At 41.1% G+C, this 22,456-nt stretch overlaps 1 long non-coding RNA gene across 4 annotated transcripts in view; it reads right to left on the bottom strand.

The window, feature by feature from the left end:
- The window catches only part of LOC102994613 (uncharacterized), a 40,748-nt gene that overhangs the window by 8,843 nt on the left and 9,449 nt on the right, over positions 1-22,456 (bottom strand). For 3 of the 4 annotated variants that reach the window (XR_008618971.1, XR_008618969.1, XR_008618970.1), the window contains exons 3-5: positions 20,059-20,156; positions 8,380-9,914; positions 322-437 (exon numbers count right to left, since the gene is read on the bottom strand). This is a non-coding gene — a long non-coding RNA (uncharacterized lncRNA). The remainder of the gene's footprint in view (positions 1-321; positions 438-8,379; positions 9,915-20,058; positions 20,157-22,456) is intronic. The other variant, XR_003682528.2, reaches the window with a different exon arrangement.

Here is a 22,456-nt window from a genome sequence, read left to right as displayed (position 1 = left end):
TGAGTAAAAAGCAACAGCAAAGATAATTTTGAAGAAAATGATATGGAGACTAGAGGAAGCTGTGAGGACTAGCCATACCAGATATCAAAAGGTACAATAAAGCCATAGTAACTGACAGAATATCACTGATGCAGAAAGGGAAAACAAAGCCATTGGAAAAGAATGGAGAACCCAGAGACAAACCCATGTATATAGGAAAACTCGGTCTCCTTAGCTGGGTCTTTGAGGCTATATTCTATGCCTCAACAACAGCATTTTAACTTTTTACCATTTTTACTATATCCCGTGCTTCATTTAGGCATCTAGGTATGACCTACTTACGTATCATCATCATCAGATCTTGGTTCTGGTTGTTTGTTCTTCATCTACTTCAGTGTCAGAGGCCACTTCTACCTTCCCCTCATCTTCTTTAGGAAGCCATTGTTTCAATGGTCCCACTGTTAAATGACAGAAAGAGAGATTAAAGCATCCCAGCCTATACATCTCGAGAGGGACATACCAAAAATCCTATAGTGAACATCAACCACAATGGTAAAACCTTTGAATAATTTCCGTTAAAACAGAGAAGAGACAGGTGACAACTGACACCAACTATTCCGCATTGTACTGAAGGTAGTAGGCAACACGAGAAAGAAGTAAGAGGAATAAGGATCAGAGATGAAGAGACAAAATAATCCCACTTTGGGAGTAGATGCTTTGATTGTATAGAAAATTTAAGAAAATCTTGTCAAGACTTAAGACTTTCCAACATTATTGCACTACCCTTCTTCTTTGCTGTTTTTATACACAGTATTCAGTTTTGGGTTACGGTTAATCACTGATGTCTGCAAAGAAAACCCAAAGCACACACCCACAACTTTATCTTTTTTGGTGAGGAGAGGAAGGAGGTGAGGGGGTGAATTAATTGTTGTTATTTAAAATGTACTTTTTGGGAATTCCCTGGCGGTCCAGTGGTTAGGACTCCGTGCCTTCACTGCCAAGGGTGTGGGTTCAATCTCTGGTTGGGGAACTAAGACCCTGCAAGCCCCACGGCACAGCCAAAAAAAAAAAAATCTTGACTCTTGTGATTTCAAATAAAGCCCACATACTATTATATACTTTGCAAACATTAAAAAAAGAATGAGGTAAGCCAGACTCTTAAAAATTAAAATTTAAAAAAAAAATGTACTTTTTTTCTCTTGGGAAAAAAATCAGAATGAAGGTAGTACAATATTTAATTTCTTTATAGAAAGCAGCATCCCCTCAACAACTCTTAAGATTCCAATGATTATGAGATGCACATATTTTATACACCAATAGCAAAGAAAATGTTCCCAATAAAATGGCACAATGTTTTCTTAGCCCTTAGAATTTATATTTTATAAATATAAATTACTATAAGAACTTTTAGTCCTCCCTAAGCATACATTTCTAATCTTATATCACTCTTGTATATTCATAAAAATGAAAATAAGTGAAAAAAATTGGATAAGGTATAACTAAAATTCCTCACATTCACAATATTACTCCTCTGAATTGTTATTTTTTTAACATATCAATCAAATTTTTTTGGATCCCAATTCAAAGAGACCATAATAAAACAATTCATGAGACAATCAAGGAATTCTGAATTACTTTTTGAGTCAGTGATGTCTGAGATTTTTTGTCTGTTTGTGGTAAAAGAAGAAATAACATAAATTTACCCTCTTAACAATTTCCAAGTGTACAGTACAGTATTGTTAACTATATGCACATTGTTGTACAGCAGCTCTCTAGAACTTTTTCATCTTGCATGACTGAAACTCTACTCCCACTGAAAAACAACTCCCTATATCCCCCTCCCCCCAGCCCCTGGAAGTCACCATTATAATTTTTAAGAATTTGACTCCTGTAAATACCTCACCTAAGTGGAATCTTGCAGTATTTATCTTTCAAGACTGGCTTACTTCACTTAGCATAATGTCCTCAAGGTTCATCTATGTTGTAGCTTGTGACAGTATTTCTTTCTTTTTTTAACACTGAATAATAATCTATTGTACGTATATACCACATTTTCTTTATCCATTCATCCACTGATGAACATTTAGTTTGCTTCCACACCTTAGCTATTGTGAATAATGGTACATTGAACATGGGCGTGCAAAAACATCTCTTCGAGATCTTGTTTTCAATTTTTTTGTATATATACCCAGAAGAGGGATTGCTGGATCAGGTAGTTCTATTTTAAATTTTTTAAGGAACTGCCTTACCATTTTCCATAATGGCCGCACTATTGTACAATTCTACCAATGGTGCATAAGGGTTTCAATTATTCCACATACTTGTTATTTTCTGGTTTTTTGGGTTTTTTTTATGGTGGCCGTCGAATGAGTGTGAGATGATAGCTTTTTGTGGTTTTTGTTTTGTTTTTTTAAATTTTTATTTATTTATTATTTTTGGCTGCATTGGGTCTTTGTTGCTGCGTGCGGGCTTTCTCTAGTTGCAGCGAGCGGGGGCTACTCTTCGTTGCAGTGCGCGGGCTTCTCATTGCAGTGGCTTCTCTTGTGGAGCACGGGCTCTAGGCGTGTGGGCTTCATTAGTTGCGGCACGCGGGCTCAAGCTGCTCCGCGGCATGTGGGATCTTCCAGGTGCAAGGCTCGAACCCGTGTCCCCTGCATTGGCAGGCAGATTCTTAACCACTGCGCCACCAGGGAAGCCCCTCTTTGTGGTTTTGATTTAAAGTTACTGATGATTAATGATGTTGAGCATCTTTGCATATGCTTGTCAATGATGTCTGGTTTTTTCCCTACAAAATTTCAGCCTTGGTGCAATCAAGAACATTGTTGAGACAGATTTTCTTAAAAGAATCCACAAAAGAACTAAAAGCATTCACAGAGAATTAAAAATGCTGGTTTCTTAAATTGGCTTTAAAATTATGTAGAGCTAGCCTACTTTCAACTACCACTTTAGGAATTTTGCTAAGTGTGTCTACAATAGTTAGCTTTTCTAGAATAATAAACCACCACATAACTTAGTGGCTTAAAACAGTAACCATTTATATAGGTCACAATTCTGCAGTTGGGCGATTTGGGCTGGGCTCAGCTGGTCTGCTCTTCCAGTCTTAGCTGGGCCCCTCATGGCATCTGCAGTCACTTGTCTGGCCACCTGGAGGTTGGCTGGTCTAGCATGGCTTCACTTGGGATGGCTTGTCTCTCTGTTCCACACGGTCCCTCATTTTCCAGCAGGGCAACTGGAGCTAGTTGAGAGATGGACAGGATTCCAAAAGAAAGAGCAGAAGCTCCTTAAATACTCAGATTTGCCACACCATCACTTCCAGTGCATTCTGCTGGCCTAAGCAAATCACAAGGCCAGTCAAGACTCAAGGGAAGAGGGGAAGAAAAACATTTAATGACAGAGGAGCTGCAAAGTCATACTGCAAAAGGCATGGATACAGGGAAGAGTGAAGGACTGTGCTCATGTTTGTAATCTATCATAACATACCTTACCCACACAAACTGTACAACCATCTGGTTCCTAGGTGTCTAAAAAGTATTTCACTTTAGTCTCCAGGAAAAAAAAAAAATCCCTACCCTCTGTTAGCAAGTGGGATTACAAATAGGAACTTTCCTCCAAAGGTGGAATTAAAAGCAAAGTGTGGCTTTTTTTATTTTTTATTTTTTTTCGGTAAACTGTTACATGACTACTCATGTACACACAAGTAGAAATCTCACCACACTTACATTTACCTATTTAAATCAACATATTTCATCCCAAATCATAGCCCATGTTACTTCCTAAAGTGCATTAAACAAATGAAATAGGTTGATATATCTCATCTATGAGGTAGTCTGGCTAATTAAAAGCAAGCCAGAGTATTCCTCCTGGTGTGGGAATCTTATAGTTTTTATTTTCCTGTCTTAGGAAGACAGTTTTAGGAGGCTCTTATTTTTGTTTAACAGGATAGAAGAAAGAATGAAAGGCTAACTACAGAAATGTAAATCAGCTGTTATCAGGATGTGCAACTATGATGTTACCAAGGCAACTATGTGGCCCGAAAACTTACACTAGAAAAATAGAGGTTACCTTCCCACCAAGGATTCCCTTGGAGTGGTTAAACTATAAACAAAATTACTGACCTGAATTAATTATGCACATGTAAAAAAAATACTTCTTTTTGAAAGTGTCACTCCTACTAGTTAGATTCATTTAAAAGGATTTTGTAAAGTCTTGCTATTTCAAACTTTTTAATATTAGCACAAATTAAACATGTACTTGATAAACCCTCATTTTTATTTAATTTATTTATTTAATTAATTAATTTTTTTTGCATTGGGTCTTCGTTGCTGCGCGCGGGCTTTCTCTAATTGCAGCAAGCGGGGGCTACTCTTCGTTGCGGTGTGCAGGCTTCTCATTACAGTGGCTTCTCTTGTTGCGGAGCACGGGCTCTAGGTGGGCAGGCTTCAGTAGTTGTGGCGCACGGGCTCACTAGTTGTGGCTCGCGAGTTCTACAGTGCAGGCTCAGTAGTTGTGGCACACGGGCTTAGTTGCTCCACGGCATGTGGGATCTTCCCGGACCAGGGCTCAAACCCGTGTCCCCTGCATTGGCAGGTGGATTCTTAACCACTGCACCACCAGGAAAGCCCAAACCCTCATTTTCGAATGGAATTTAGAGCTAGAAACATCAAAGGAATTTATTTTCAAAGAGTTGGATATTTAAGCTAAAGACTGATGAACGTTAGATGAATCATGCTTAAATGTACGACAACGAATCCTTAAATGCCTTTATAAATTGTCTATTACACCTGTAATCAAAGTTATTAAAATTTACACATGCAGAAAGTCTTTACAAAGACTCCATAGAGCTGTAAGAATAATTAGCATTGTAATTTCCTTATCCAACTTGATAGCAATACAAATATTGGCAATCCCATGCCTTTACATAAAGTGATAGTAAAAACATGCTATGGCTGTATTTTCATTCACAAAGACATGGTGACTTACTAAGTTCTGGGCATTATACCAGGCGCTAGGGATGGAGAGGCCGAGTGAGCTGGTGATCAAGACAAAGCTCTCAGAAGCTTATAGTCTAGTGAGGAAGAAAGATATTAAACAGGAAACTAAAGTGAACTTTACTTTTACGATCAGAGAATTACACTGTCTTGTGGGATATTAAGCAGGGAAAACAAACTTAGAGGAATGCAAAGGAGATGTGCCCTGTTTTCTCAGGCATTTAAAACAGTGGTTCCTGGGGGACTTCCTGATGGTCCAGTGTTAAGACTCGGGCTTCCACGGCAGGGAGGTGTTTCAATCCCCCAAAAAACAAAAACAAAAATAATAAACAGTGGTTCCAGGCTTCCCTGGTGTCCCAGTGGTTAAGAATCCGCCTGCCAATGCAGGGGACATGGGTTCAAGCCCTGGTCCCAGAGGGTCCCACATACCGCGGAGCAGCTGGGCCCACGCGCCCAAACTACTGAGCCTGAGCTCTAGAGCCCATGAGCCACAACTACTGAGCCCGCGAGCCACAACTACTGATGAAGCCTGCCCACCTAGAGCCCGTACTCCACAAGAGAAGCCACCGCAACGAGAAGCCCGCGCAGCACAACAAAGAGTAGCCTCTGCTCGCCGCCAACTAGAGAAAGCCCGCCTGCAGCAACGAACACCCAGTGCAGCCAAAAATAAATAAATTTATAAAAACAAACAAACAAACAAAACAGTGGTTCCTTGTCAGTGGTACACAGGCAGTAGTTTAATTGAGATCCAGGTTTTTCATAGCAATCACTAAAATGTCAAATAAAATTGCTACTGCATCTTTTTATGGCCTGAATTTAAATGATAAACATAATAAGGAAATGGAAATGTCTTTCGTGCATTTAACCAATATTTGAGTGTGAACGAATTTGAGTATAAAACTGAATTACTGTGAAATTGTCAGAGGCAACTAACAGAGAAAAGACAGAGAGACCGTAGACAAACTTGAGGATTTACAGAAAGCTTATTAGAATTTTTTGGATTAAAGGGAAGCATGTGAATCAAGTTACAGGCTCTTCCACTCATTCATTCCAATTATTAACTGATTAAGAATCTCCTATATTCCAGACACCTTTGTAAAGCCCTGCCCGGCAATATAGCGAAAAGCAGGGAGGGAAGGGTATCTGCTGATAAAACATCAGAAATGGCCGGGAGGTTGCATCAGAGTGAAATTTTACAGGAGGAATTACTTTGGCAAAGGGAGGAGTCTTTAGAAAGACTCTCCTTTCTAAACTGAGGGAGAAATATTTGCTGATGGAGAAGTGCTAGCAGCTCTGGTGCTGGGAGAGGCCATCCGATCTTTAAGGCACTTAGAGTCTGCAGAGTCTGGATTTTATCCTGAGGGTAAGGGAGAATCTTTTGCAGGATTTAAAAGGATTTTTAGGATTATCTGGCAGGGTGCAGAGGGAGAGGTAAAGAAAGAAGAGATGACCAGAGACAGGAAGTCAAGCTTGCTACAGGATAGGAAAGATGGGGTGAGGCCAACAACAGAGTTAGAGGCTGAAAGAGAAGAGAAAGCATAGTGGGGGTGGGAGGGGATGCCTGCACCCTTAGCAGGTTACAAAAGAAAATACCTACATTTTGCTTTGAATGCTACCCTTAGAGGCAAGTTCCTATGTTTAATCCCACTTGTTAGATTAAATTACTTATTTATGCCTAATGTAAAGCTATCCATTCGAAAATGCAGTAAGTTCATGAATTAATTTGGTATGCAAGATCAAATGAAGTTTTCTATGACTTTCTCCAAGAAGCACAGGAACAAACCCAAGAAGACACATCATAGCCACCAGTATGTCACCATCGCAGTGTCCTGAAAGATGGGCGCCCCCCTCCTACCTGGTCTGTGGCCCCAGCCCTTGGCCTCCAGACCAAGCCAGGCCAGCCCAAAACTTCTTCCCCACTGGCCCCCAGCCCCATCCTTACAGATGATGTTTCTATCCCAGGATAGAAGGGGAGGGAGCAGACATGCAATCATACTGCCATCTGTGGTTTGAAGGTACTTGAAAGAGAGCCTTGAAGGCAGGGATGCATTTTCTCTCTCTCTCCCCACTGCACTGCCACCCCCGCCTTGAGTTTTAAGTGTGGCAGCTGAGATAAGTAATAACACTGAAGGACTTCATCTACTCAGGGACTCTGGTCCCTTCTCCGGCGCCTAGGTTTTAGTCATACCCGCTTTCTCAGTCTCTCAGGCCTGTGGATCTGCAAGTTCTCCCCACCTGAAATATTCTTTCCTCAATAAAATGCTGTCCATTCTTTAAGACTCACCTTTCACAAAGATTTCCCTTTTCTTGAGCTTCACAAACTGGCAGACTCACTCTTCAGAAACAGTCGGGTACGACTCTTGCATTATTCTCCGTGTTGTTCTTTAACTTTGTAAGCACGCATCCGCCTCCATCGCTGTCAGGTTTCTAACCAGGCCTCCAATCCGCCTCAGCCTCGAATCTCCACAACCCCAGCCCTGAAACCTTGCCCCTGCGCAGGTGTTCTTTGTTTGATACCTGCCTGCCCCAAATGGCTTTGCTCGTAGCCGTTTACACCTGCACACACAGTGGAGGACCAAATCCCCACGGTGACGCCAAGAGGGAAGGGATATGGGGATATATGTATACGTATAGCTGATCACTTTGTTATACAGCAGAAATAAACACAACAATGTAAAGCAATTACCCTCCAATAAAGAGGTTAAAAAAAAAAAAAAAAGTAACGGTTGGTTTCCCTTAAAGTCAACAGCACTCCCAAACGTAAAACAGATATAGCTACGGGGAAGCAGCCGCATAGCACAGGGAGGTCAGCTCGGTGCCGTGTGACCACCTAGAGCGGTGGGACAGGGAGGGTGGGAGGGAGACGCAAGAGGGCGGAGATATGGGGACGTATGTATACGTATGGCTGATTCACTCTGTTATACAGCAGAAAGTAACACAACAATGTAAAGCAATTACCCTCCAATAAAGAGGTTAAAAAAAAGTCAAGAGCAGCATAATCTTGCTAAACATTGGAGGCAAGAAAAACCCAAAGCCAAAAAAACTATATTAAGATGTATTTTACGGCCCACAGGATGGTAACTTGAGTCTCCTGAAGAGCTGTCAGAATAAACGGACTCTGAGGTAGCACTAAGCACTAGCTCGTCACCTACAAAGCCACTGGTCCTTCCTACGTAACTTTTCATCACTTGTCAACCCATCACATTACAGAAAATGACCCTACTTTTCTCAGAAGTTCAAGTCTTTTGTTAATGGCATTTGGAACAGGCTTGGACAAAGCAAATCAGCTTCTGCAAAGGCTTAGACACCCTCCCAATTCTCTCTCCAGGCTATTTTTATCCCCATTCTGCATTTACACGTCTGACAGAATTCCACAGGGGACTGATTATGTTCTTAAAAGTAAACTACATACCAAATTCTCCATCGTTGGCAGAAAATGAGCTACTTGTTAGATGTGCTGCTGTCAAAACACTCATTAAAGTTCCCGGTGTTTCAAGCCGCCACTGTTTCCTGTTCTCTGGAATGCCTTCAATCACAATCACTCGGCCGTCTGAAAAGGAGCCTGGATTATTGAAACTAAAAATGCTTCCTCACTTGAGTTTTTATAAAATCACAGAATGTGAGATCCTTGGAGGTCACCTAATCCCACCCCTCATTTTATTAGCAAGGAAGCTGAGATACAGAAAAGTTTAGTGACAATATTATCATGTACTGTTGGGCAGGAGAGTCATTTTTTGCCCCGTAAACTGGCTGTTTTGGTGTGTTGACATTTCTATTCTATTTATTTTAAATTAGGTTTCCCCTCTTACTGTCTCATTGGCTTAGGATGGATTAAATTGTATTATGTTTGCAAGCCCTTTCTTGTAAATTTGATGATACGCAGTATATTTTGTGATAGTATAAATATGGTTCAATTCACACACTTTTAATTACTAATCTCAGTGATATACTTACAGACTTCAACTTATAAGATGGGTATAAATTTTAGCTCTCCCCCAGCCCCATGTTATCAAGAAGAACATAGGAAATGAGCAATAAAAATCTCCACCACCGGGGGGCTTCCCTGGTGGCGCAGTGGTTGCGCGTCCGCCTGCCGATGCAGGGGAACCGGGTTCGCGCCCCGGTCTGGGAGGATCCCACATGCCGCGGAGCGGCTGGGCCCGTGAGCCATGGCCGCTGAGCCTGCGCGTCCGGAGCCTGTGCTTCGCGACGGGAGAGGCCACAACAGAGGGAGGCCCGCGTACCACAAAAAAAAAAAAAAAAAAAATCTCCACCACCTGTAAGATCACACCCAGATATTGCTGGGACTCTCTGCTAAGGAAAGACTATGCCAGAAGCCCAAATGAAAATGGAAGAATTTAGGTTGAAAATACCATCATATCCTAAACACTGCTAACATGGGACTAGCACTTTGGTTTGCAAAGCAATTTAATATGTATCTTCGCACTGACTCTCTAAATCTTGTGGGACAGCTAATATTTCAGTTCTGATGTTACTGAGGACAAAACGACCCTCTAAGAAACTGCAAGGGAGTTATTCGGCTGGCACGGGACGGCAAATGAAGCCACCTGTCCCTCCTTGGGAGGAAGGCGGGAACCTGGATCGTTCTTCCTTTACATTCTCATAGCTACAGTGGCCAATTGTCTAGAATAATTAGTAGGCAAGTCTCTGCAGAGGTAGGGGAGAAACCAAAACAAAATCTTTGAAGGGTATTGAATACAAATCTATCAGGATTTATACTGAAAACTGAGAGCTGTCAAGTCAGGGTGAACACAGCTGCCTTTGGGGCCTCGCTCTCCCCTTGCTGACAATTTGTGCCACTGATGTCAGCTTCACCCTCAGGCACAGTGGAGCAGGTGGAGGTGACGTCGGCCGCGGCCATCATTTGTAGCAGAGTCTGAGGAGACCCAGCATCCCGCTGTCTCCTGTCCTCTGAAGCGGCAGCATCTGGAATGAACAGCCCTGGGTATAAGGAAATAACTCGTTGATCTCAAAGCAGTCAAAGTGTGACTAACTGCAAGAAATAGTTCTTAGGAAACCTGGAGTCCATCAGCTGGTACCTTCAAAAGCAGAGAAATCACCACCCTCAATCTAATACACATTGCTATGGACCGAATGTTTGCGTGCCCCCCGAACTCATATGTTGAAACTTAATGCCCAGTGTGATGGTATTAGGAGGAGGGGCTGTGGAGAGGTGATTAGGTCATGAGGGTGGAGCCTCATGAATAGGATTAATGCTCCTATGAAACAGACCTCAGAGAGCTCCCTCATCTTTTCCGCTAAGTGAGGACACAGCAAAAAGATGGAATCGGGCCCTCACCAGACCCTGAATCTGCCAGCATCATGATCTTGGACTTTCCAGCCTCCAGAACTGTGCAAAATAAATGTTGTTTATAAGTCTCCCAGTTTATGGTATTTTGTTACAGTGGCCTGAATGGACTAAAAGACATAGATAGATCATAACTTATAAGACTGAAATTATAAACAGGTTTAAAATTGTTTCACTTTTATTATTAACATTTGACTGACCAGCCAATGTATTTAACGCTAAAGAAATATTAACGGCATGAATGGACAAATTCTTGAGGCATTTACATGAACTTTAGGTTCCACAGAAATGCAACTGTTCCATTACCTTAATTTAAAAAATAACTTGTTATCATTTTTTAAAATTTATTAGTATGTTTCATTATAGGAACTCTGGAGATCAGATAAGTAGAAGAAGGAAACAAAAGTTACCACAATCCCACTCTCCAGAGACTTAAAATTTCAAAATTTCCTTCTCGCATATAGTTTCTGCTTCGTTTTGAAACAAAAAATGGGCCAAATATTACACACCCTTTTATAACTTGTTCTTTTCAATTAGCAACATACCATATCTGTATTATTAAATATTGTTCTACACCACCATTTTAAAGAAAACATGGTATTCTGTTTCATGGATATATTATAACTTAACTAATTCTTTTTTGCTGGATTTTTAGATTGCTAGAATTTTTTACTATTATAGACAACACTTTAATGAACTCATTTGTGGTTAATTTTTTTTGACATTTATGATTATTTTCCCTAGGTAAACTACTGAAAATGACAATTCTAGGGGCTAGTATTATAATATTTTCTTTACCAAAGGCTTTCATTGTTAAAGCTGAATCTATTACTAATTTATTCTGTGATTTTTTTTCCTATGTATTTTGAATAGCTAATTCTTCCCTAGCCAAAAAAAAATACTCACCTATATTTTCTTTCACTTTATTTTCTAATATATAACTTCATTTTTGTACATATAAACTCTTTGATTTTATTTTGGAATTTGTTTTGTTGTATCATTATATAGGGTCTGATTTCACAATTTCCCCCAAATTGTTAACCAGTTGGTCCTAGAGCATTTATTTGAGTAATTCTTTCTTTTCCCATTGACTTATGATGTGACTTTTAGCATATGCTAAATTATGATACATACTAGAGTTTGTTTCTAAACTTTCTTTTTTTCATTACTTTTTTTATTCTGGTGCTAGTATCACATTGTTTTAATGACTATAATTTATATAATACAGTTTGATATTTGGAAGGGCAAGTGCCCCTCAGTGCTCTTCTTTTCTAAATTTTTTGGCTAGTTAAGAATCTCCAAGGGCTTCCCTGGTGGCGCAGTGGTTGAGAATCCGCCTGCCGGTGCAGGGGACACGGGTTCATGCCCGGGTCCGGGAGGATCCCACATGCCGCGGAGCGGCTGGGCCCGTGAGCCATGGCCGCTGAGCCTGCGCGTCCGGAGCCTGTGCTCCGCAACGGGAGAGGCCACGACAGTGAGAGGCCCGCGTACCGCAAAAAAAAAAAAAAAAAAAAAAAAAGAATCTCCAAGATCTCCTCACACCAGAAAAACATACTATTGTGCTTCTGATTGAAATTGCCAAAAATCCATATATTTATTTGGAATGAATATTTCCAAAATATAACAGTGTTATTTCTCTACATTTATTCAAATAATCTTTAAATACTTCAGTAAGGTTTTATAGTTTCCTTCATATGCTCTGCACGATTCTTGTAAATTCCCAAGTTATATGTACACACACACACACACACACACACACACTCACAAACACACACACACACTCTCACACATATTTGCTGTTGTTACTATAAATGAGATCTAAAGACCAACTGGGGAAACTATTTGCAGTATGTATTTCAGGCAAAGGTTCAATTTAAATGATTCTTATAAAGAAAAAAACAAACATGCCATTTTCAGTAGAAAAATGGATAAAGGATGTGGGCACATAATTCACAAGAGAAATACAGATGTCAATAAACATATGGGAAATTGTTTAGCCTGAATAGTAATTACAGGAGCCCAGTTTAAATTAAGAGACCGTTTTCGGCATCAAACTAATGAAGTGTTTTTTTAAAAAAATCTTTAAAAAAGCAGCCATGTCTTTTGAGACTTATAATCCACTCTCTTCTCTTCCCAGAGAACTCACGCAAAGAATAACCTTTGATTTCATCCTTTTCGCTGGAATTGCTTACACTGAGGCCACTCAGGGCCCTTGATAACCAAACCCTGTGGGCTGTTACTCAACCTGCCTCACTTGGTCTTTCTCTTCCAGTTGATACTGCCAAGCCCTGAGGCTCCTTCCAGAACCTTCTCTCCTTCTTTGGCTTCACTCTCTTCTGATTCTCCCAAAACTTGTTTAAACAATACAAGCGCCTGTCCTAAGCTCCATTTCCTTCTCACTCCAGTCCCTGTGCCTAGGTGTTTTCCACCACCATCAAGGTTGAAATACTGTGCGTATGCTAAGGAAGCCCTGATTTGCCCCAGAGCTTTGGTCTTACTCAGCTAGCACCTTCTAAACACCTCCAGCTGATGCTCAAAAAGACCTAACCTCAATATGTTACAAATCTAAACCATTACATTATCTCTACTGACCTCCCTCTGCGTGACGTATGCACCTGTTTGGCTGGTGATAGCCTTGTCTGTCTGGATTAGAAGACTGGGACCCTCTTCTCTTCCTCAGTCCCCAACTCAGCAGTTCACACCTGGTGTCTATTGTCACCGCACTACCCTGCCCTGTGCACCTGTCATTTCCCACCTGGACCAGTCTCCTGCCCTCAGTCCTGCCCCTCCACACATCCTTCACATGGCAGCCAGCAGGATCTTTCTCCATCACGAATAACATTTAATTCCCTTTGATTGAAAGTCATCACACAGGATAAAGCCCAAGCTCCCTGGAATGCCAAGCTCTGTAGGAGAGGTACCCCCCGACTCTCCAACCTGCTGGCACTCGAACAATGATTAGTAGTGGGGCTCAGAAAGCATGTTTTGTGCTTCCTTTCTTTGGCTCATGACAATTCTGTGAGTCTGAGGGCAGACCCAGGTTTCATTCATCTCTGAGGTCCCTCCCACCTAGCACAGTCTGGCAGAAGGGAGATTCTCCACAAGATGCCTGCTGAATTGAATAAAGATTTTCCAGGTAGAAATGAGGCAAAGTGTATGATTCCAGGAAGAGGAAACTGAGGCGAGCCAGGGTGAGTGAATGCTCACATAGCTGCAAGGGAAGATGGGGCTCCAGCAGGCTGTGTGGATCCCATCATCTGTGGAAAGAGAGAGGGGGTGATGGGGCAGGAAAGTGGGGGGTCACCACAGGATCACGCCACACAGTGTTAAATGTGATACTATGTGCAACAGACTGTATCCTACAGGCATTATCAAAACAAAATTTGAGTAGGATAATAATATGACAAGATGACTGTAGCAATTACTTAGAGAATGAAGGGGAAATACTAGAGAAAGGGAGGATGCATAGGAGACTAAAGCAATTCAGTGAGGGGAAGGGAAAGGGAAAATTAAGGGAAGAGCATATATTAAATTAAGCACCTAATATATCAATTTTCACTTTGATATTGAGCTACATGAGCTGTTTGTATATTTTGGAGATTAATCCGTGGTCGGTCGCTTCGTTTGCAAATACTATCTCCCATTCTGAGGATTGTCTTTTCATTTTGTTTAGGGTTTCCTTTGCTGTGCAAAAGGTTTTACGTTTAATTAGGTCCCATTTGTTTATTTTTGCTTTTATTTTCATTACTCTAGGAAGTGGATCAAAAAAAATCTTGCTGCGATCTGTCAGAGGGTGTTCTGCCTATGTTTTCCTCTAAGAGTTTTACAATGTCTGGCCTTACATTAGGTCTTTAATCCATTTTGAGTTTATTTTTGTGTATGGTGTTAGGGAGTGTTCTAATTTCATTCTTTTACATGTAGCTGTCCAGTTTTCCCAAGTACCACTTATTGAAGAGAGTGTCTTTTCTCCATTGTATATTATTGCAGGAAGGTTTTTGAGATGTTTCCTGACATATCCTGATTACCTAGAGATCAGTTACTTTCAGGAACATATTACTTTTGGGATAATTAATACTTGTCTTAGCTCAGTCATTGAAAGGGCTGCCACAGCAATGAAGGGATGGCAATTTCAAAACCATGGGGAAATCAGAGGAAGGACACTAAGGGAAAAGAGCTCCATTTTACTTCCCTTCCACCAACATCTAACTCACTCAGCCTCACACGGGCTTTCAGTGGAAGAAATTCATTGACTGATTCAGGATTAATCATGGCCGAACCATCTTGAAGGAACTATTCAGGTCGATGAGCATCATTTGGCTCTAAATATGCTTTTTTTTTCCCACTAGCCACTGATAATTTCATATTTAATGGGGTTAGAACTTCCTGGAAAGGTCATTTGTGCTCTCAAATTTTCCATCTGTTTAAAAAAATTAAGCACTTTAGGAAGGGGAAAAGGCATAAGAAACAATCCTTGTCCTCACAGAACTTCCAACCTCACCGAGGGAAGTAAAGAATATACACTAACGTTATAACACAGCTTATTACAAATGCCACACAAGTGAAACGGCCAGTAAGAGTTCGGAAGTGCTCAGAGCAGAGGTGAGAGAGATCACTTTATTTTTTTAATATGTAGTTTTAATTACATTTGTCAGGTTGGGGTGGCCACGCCACGCGGCTTGCAGGATCTTAGTTCCCCGACCGGGGATCCAACCCGCGCCCCCTGCAGTGGAAGCACAGAGCCTTAACCACTGGACCCCCGGGAAGTCCCAGAGAGAGATCACTTTAGGTTTGGGGGTGGGATTTGTGTTTAGTCTTAAGCATGTATAATATTTTTAAACGCAGAAAGGAGAAAAAGAAGAATACTCCAAAAAGGAAGTGCACGGCACCCTCTAGGGCAGGAGTTTCTGGAACTATAAAGCTCATGGGTCACTGACCTTTCAAAACTGTTAGAGGGCACTAACTTCAGGGTTGCAACCTTCGTCTTGCCAAATGCCAACATTTAAAGAACAATTATTATAATTAATTTACTCTAAAATGCTCTTTTAAAAAATCAGGATTATGTCTTACAGACATTGGCATCTTCCAATTGGTGACTATGGGCCCAGCAGTCTTGATGTCATCACAGCCTCATTAATTTTTGGTTTCGGTTTTTTGTTTTGTTTTTCTTGGGGGGGATGAAGTAGAAAAGAATAGCTTTATTGCTTTGCCAGGCAAAGGGAGACACACCAGGCTTCTGCCTCAAGAAACCATGTGTCCCCCAGCCTCATTAATTTTTAGACTATCTTAACCAATTTAATCTGCTCATATTTCCCTTTTTATGAATGTACAAGAGTAATAGAAAGCAAAACTCTGTTTAAACAAGTCTAAAAGAGCTCTTAATACATATAAAATAAAAATTGTGATATGAAAGCATAGTGTCATAGTCTAATGGGCGGTATCTTTCCTTTTCGTCAGCACATAGTAATGTATCTTACAACCAATGGCCTCTAGATTTGATGGAACGAGATATCATCCAGTATCAGCATCATTCCACAAAAATAAAAGCATTTTAGTGCTGAACCCAGGAGGAACACAGACTCAGCATAAAGAATAAAAATATCTTCTGCTATCCCCCCTTGCTCACTGCACTGCACCCACAGTGGCTTCTGCCACAGCTGTGAGATTCTGCCCTACTTACCAGCCTGTGACTATGTCACGGATGCTGGCCGAAGACACGAGATTCCCGGGCCAGAGACAAAGGACTTTATTACTCTTGGCAAAGCAGCTGTCAGAGCTTCATGTTAGCACTCGTTCTGTGTCTCCCAAATCCACAGAGCCTAGACGGACAACTGCGCACGCAGCGGCTCCATTACAGGAGAGGAACACTGCGCTTGAGGAATCGACTGCTTTTACAGTGAGCAGTAGACAAGCCAGCTCTCGGTCAGGGCTTGGCATTCTCGGCATATCCAGCAAAAACATGCAGAGGTGCTCAGGGCCAACAGCAGATGGCCCTTCCCCAAAGCCTCCTGGCTAGTCCTTTAACACGTCCGGCCTTTGCAGAGGCTGTTCTCCTTGCCTGGAAAGCTCTTCTCCAGATGGTAGCAGGACTCCTCAATCTGTGCTCAGATGTTACCTTCACAGCAAGGCCCGTCCTGACCACCCTATTTACAATTTCTCCCCTCCACTCCTGCCTCCCCCTATTTTATTACCCCACAGCACTTATCAACTTCTAACCTGCATATACTGTACTTATTAATTATGTTTACATTTATCGTCTGTCTCTCCCCACATTTTACCCCTGGAATGTAAACTCCACAGTTGTAGAGCAGGCAGAATTCTCAGATGGCCCTAACGCACACACCCTGTGAACTCTCTCCCCTTGAGCGAAAGTGTAACCTGTAAATATGGGATATCACATCCATGATTACGTTACACGGCAAAGGGGATGTGCTGATATAATTAAAGTTACTAAACAGCTGACTCTGAGTTAACAGAAAGTGGCTCACAAGAGCCACTTAAGTCGGGGTCTGGAAATCAGAGACAGAAGTGAGAGATTCCAGCTGGAGAGGGCCTATGGAAGGGGCCACATGCCAGGCAAGGGAGGTTGGTCTCGAGAAACAGAGAATCACCCCCAGTTAACAGCCAGCAAGAAAGCAGACACCTCAGTCCTACAGTTGCAGTAAATGAAACCTGCCAACAACCGGAATAAGCCTGGAAGAGAACTCGGCCTCAGATGAGGTTGCAGACACAGCTGACATCTTGATTTCAACTATGTGAGACCCTGTGCAGAGAATCCACCTCAGCCCAGCCCAGGCTTCCGATCTAGAGGAATTGGGAAAGGGTAAGTGGGTGCCTGTTTAAGCCATTAAATTCATGTTCACTGGTTATACAGCAACAGAAAACAGCAGTGCAGGGATCTGGGCCTATTTTACCTAGACCATGCCTAGCAAATTATAGGTACTTGATAAATATTTACTGAAGGAATTTAAGTGGAATTAATTTAGCCTTAGGAAAATCTTACTACATTTTCTTATTTTTCTCATGTTGCTTCAAATTTATGAAAACTTCTACTTTCTATAGACACACAATTAATGAACGAGAGCCAGGGTTCTTCTGTTCAGAGGTGAGCTGTTTGAGGGTAAACAAAGGCTTTCCCCCAACTCTCTACAGTCAGGTGTTGCAAGGACCTCTGAGGCTTTCAGATAAGCTCAGTGTTTGAAGTCCCAACAAACTGCCAGGCAAACTCAAAGGCATCACAATAGCTCTAGTTTTTCCTAAACACAGAGGTGCTCTAGTTAAGAAAAGGAAAAGGCTGTCATAAGAAAGTTTAAGCTTACAACATAAAGTCAGTGAAGGTTATTTATACTGTAAAAAATGACCTCTAATTTTATAATGGTATCCAGCGTAAACCATCCTCAAATATCCATTTTACATGGTGTAAAGACATACTCCAGGGACTTCCCTGGCGGTCCAGGAGTTAAGACTCTGTGCTTCCACTGCAGGGGGCACGGGTTTGACCCCTGGTTGGGGAACTAAGATTCTGCATGCCAGGGGTCCCCAACCCCGGGGCCATGGACCACTAGCGGTCCGTGGCCTGTTAGGAATCGGGCCACACGGCAGAAGGTGAGTGGAGGATGCATGAGCGAAGCTTCATCTGTATTTACAGCCACTCCCCATCGCTCGCATTACCGCCTGAACTCCGCCTCCTGTCCGCATTACGGTGAGTCGTTTAACTATTTCATTACATATTACAATGTAATAATAATAGAGATAAAGTGCACAATAAATGTAATGCACTTGAATCACCCCCAAACCACTCCCCCACCCCGCCCCCGGTCCGTGGAAAAACTGTCTTCCACGCAACTGGTCCCTGGTGCCAAAAAGGTTGGGGACTGCTGCTGCATGCAGCGGGGTGTGGCCAAAAAAATTAATCAATTAAAAAAAAAAAAGACATGCTCCACTCTCCTAAATGGCCCAGTCTAGGCACTCATGCAGCAAACGTGTATGAGCACCTACTATGTGCCAGATGCTGAGGAGCAAGTGGTGAGCAAAGGAATTTGTTCTATTTACTGTCTTAAAGGGAGACAAATATTAGACAGTTCCTAATGGCGTATATCAACATACACACACGGTACAAAAGTGCTGGCGAGATCAGTAAAGGGGGCTGTAACTTGAATTGGGATCTCAGAGAAGGCCTGACGATGAGCAGGACTTACCAGTCACCGGGAGTCACAATAATAACCCACAGAATGAGGAAAAGGAAGACTGTCTAATGGCGTCGCTGTTAGGAATCAATGAACAGGAATGCAAGGCACCTTATTCAGTGGCTGCCCCTTAAGAGTTGCTCGATACAACTCATTTCCCGGCTCACAGGTACTCTCAGCTCCCAGAAAGACTTGGAGGTGTCCCGAGAGCTCTTTTAAGGACTGTACCCAGTTTTAATTTGCAAGAAACACAGAGAGCTATTTTGAATGCAGTGGTTTTAATTTGCAAGAAACACAGTGCCCTGCACAGTGTAAAAGCTAAAAAAACAGCTTTTAAAATTTATTTACTGATTTTTACACCCCTGATGGTGCTTGAAGATATCTAGGTAACATTCCTGATCCATGACTACTTCTGACCTGTGAATTCAAGCACCCCCAGTGCTGGGTGCTGGGATGGGGATGCCCCATGGTGAACTGGGGACACAGACAGCCCTGTCACAGCCTTTTAAACACCTGACATGCTGTATATGTGTTTATTGTCTGTCTCTTCCCACTACAATGTAAGAGCCACGAGGACAGGAATTTGTGCCTGTTGTGTTTGTTCACTGCTATAGTCCTGGCACCTAGAAAAATGCATCCACGTAAGCACTCGATCAATATTTAACTGAATGAATGACCAATGCTCCTTTTACGCTGTTTTTAGTGTTTTGGTTTTTTTTTTTAACCTTTGGAGTCAAGTGATAGAGGCAGAAGAAATGTATTCAGGCGCTCAGAGAAGGGAATTGCGTCCTTAAAGTTCTTCCCCTCTATTCTGGCCATTTGCTTGGCTGCCTCTCTGTAAGAGAATTGTACAGCCCTCCCCGTTGCCCCGGGACATACAAGGACTCACAGAGGCAGAATGTCCCCTCCCCCACCATCACCCCGTTCCCGGGGTTGGTTGCAGCTGCTTTGCACCCAGAACGTGAGCACATAAGGAAAGTAAGAAACATGCCACATCCTAGCAGGGATCTGAGAGTGAGGGTGTGCTGGGCTCTGTGTCCTGCTCTTTCCTCTTACTCAGGAAAACAGCCTGCTCCATTATGTGCGCTGCTGCTTTGGGCTGGACCCCAGACTTAAAGACTCCGCCTGGGCGCTCCCCGGCAGTGCACTGGTTAGGACTCGGCACTTTCACTGCCGGGATCCCACAGGCCATGAGGCACGGCCAAAAATAATAATAATAAATTAAAAAAATAAAGACCCCGCCCAACCGTATCCCATGTAATGTGAGCGAGACCCAGGTGGTATTCTTGTAGGCCACTGCAATTTCTTGCTGCAGCAAAGCTAATACACCCATCTTTAACTATCTGAGGGAGTGAGAATTAAAGGCAGGTGGGCAAACTTGAGAAAATTTAGGAAAGCTGCCTACAAAAACTCACCAGAGAAGAAATAAAGGTGATGTCTCAAATTACAATTTAAGTAAATGGGAAAATGAGTCCAGTTACAAAAATTAATTTATACACACTTCTCAGGAACTATCTTATACAGAAATCTACATGCCAACACTTTATTAAAATACTTTAAGAATATGAGAAAGTCAAACCTTGAAAATGAACTGAAGAAGGTTACAATGTTGGGATGTTTCATCTTGGCCAGAAGAATGACTTCTTTCTTTGAAGCTTCTTTTTCTTGGATGGGCATCTAAATTATATTAAGAGACAGAGTAGTCTGTAAAGATAATTTGCTTTCAAGGGATGCTTTTTACTCACTGTCATCGGAAATTCTCCAGGATTTCACTGGCTTTTAATGGCACTTGTGCAACAGATCTCTCAACGGCAGGAAATGACATTTCTAGAATTAGAGTGTCCTATAGTCAATGGTTTGTCAATGACAATCAGAAACAAGAAAATAAGTATTTCTGGTGAAGTTCTGCTGTATTAAAATTTCTGCTGGATTGGTGTACTGTGTCAATTATTTAGTCATCTGGAGGGAAGTTATTTAAATATTTATCTTTCAGCAACAAAGGAATTTGTAAAAAAAAAAAAACAAAACAAAACAAAATGCAATGCTCCAGCAGCAATCACTGCTGAGAAGAAACAAATCAAATCTAAAAAAAGTAAAATGTCATATATCACATAAATCAAAGCGGTAAAGTTCTATGTTAAGATTACTACGTTTTTCGTTTTCAAATAAAAATGTCCCTCGTGACTTCATTTTAGATTTGATGTATTTTCTTTTTTTAAAAAAAACTAATTTGCTTTTATTATTGCTTTTCCTTCCAGCTTTATTGAGATATAATTGACATACAGCAGTGTATACATTTAATGTGTACAGCATATAATGACTCACACCATGAAATGATCATCACGATAAGTTTAGTGAACATCCGTCATCTCATATAGATACAAAATTAAAGAAATAGAAAAAACATTTTTTCCTTGTGATGAGAACTCTTAGGATTTACTCAACGACTTTCATGTAAAACATCAGCAGTGTTAATTCTATTTATCATGTTGTACGTTACATCCCTAGTATCTATTTATCTTGTAACGGGAAGTCTGTACTTTTCGACCACCTTCAACCAATTCTCCCTTCCCATACCACACGCCCGTGGTAACCACAATTCTGATCTTTTTTTCTGAGTTTGTTTTTGAAGTAAAATTCAAAAACTACAACACTATGTCATTTTCCATCACACAACAGTGATTTTAAATTTCTGTGCATTTCAAAGTGATCACCAAGATAAGTCTAGTTACCATCTGTCACCATACAAAGATATTAAGTATTGACTATATTCCCCACACTGTACATTTCATACCCATAACTCATTTATTTTGCAACTGGAGGCTTGTACCCCTTAATCTGCCTTACCTATTTCTCTCCTCCCCTCACTCCCTGATGTATTTTCTTATTATTCTATTTATCATCTATGGACAATATTTTTCAAATGTTTTGGTGCCATTGGCAGTGGCCACACGTCATTTCTACCTTTTCTTCCTCATTCTTGACACTTGGTCATTTCTACACTGACTTCTGGCCCGGCTGCCCCACCCTTCTGGCCTCCATGGGTCACTGGTCCTCTTCACAGTTCCCTCTGTAATGACCTTCAACATTTGGCCCACAGGTAGTGTGTGAGTTCCCAGATTTCTCATCCTCATTTAAATTTGAAATTTTTTAAAAAAATTAACATTCTCCATCCCAGCTTTACTGCCTCCTAGCTATGTATCCTTCAGTAAATTATTTAAATCCTCTAAGCTTCAATATCTTTCCCCCCACTTTAAATTGCATAATTGGTACATATGAGTTTCAAAATAAAAATAACTGAAATACGCTACCAGGATAGACTTAGCTACTTAACTACTTTATAACTACTGTTTTTTTCAAAAGACTATTATAAATGAAATTGAAAGGCAAACATAGGGAGATAAGTGTATTTTTATAGTTAGGTAAAAATACTGGCAATATATATGACAAAGATGTTTTGTATTTATAACATATAAGGATTCTGGCAAGTAAGAAAGAAAGGCAAATATGCCAATAGAAATATGGGAAAATACATGCCTAGGCAACTCTCAAAAAAATAAAAGAAATTAAAAATGGCTCAGAAACAGTAAAAAATATTCAATCTCACTCAGTAATCAAAAGAAGACTAAAACAAAATCTAGTATGTTTCATCTGTGAAACTGGCGAAGACAAAAAGAATGTTAATACCCACAGTTAACCAGAAAGCCGCAAAATGGCACTCACATACTTCTGGTGTAAGTATATAAATTGGTAAAATCTTTCTAGGAAAACAATTTTACAGTATCTAATAAAAGACCTTTAAATGCTCCTATTTTTAACTTATTAATTCTTCTAGAAATTTATCCAAAGAAAATAATCAGAAATGTGCCCAAGGGTTCTCATACAAAAGCCTTCATTACAGTGTTTTACTATTAGTTTTTTTGTTTTTGTTTTTGTTTTTTGCGGTACGCGGGCCTCTCACTGTTGTGACCTCTCCC

This window comes from Physeter macrocephalus, chromosome 13 (assembly GCF_002837175.3).
Source record: "Physeter macrocephalus isolate SW-GA chromosome 13, ASM283717v5, whole genome shotgun sequence".
Taxonomy (NCBI): Eukaryota; Metazoa; Chordata; class Mammalia; order Artiodactyla; family Physeteridae; genus Physeter; species Physeter macrocephalus.
Note: the sequence above shows the minus strand (reverse complement) of the source record. Positions and strands in the feature narration are given on the sequence as shown.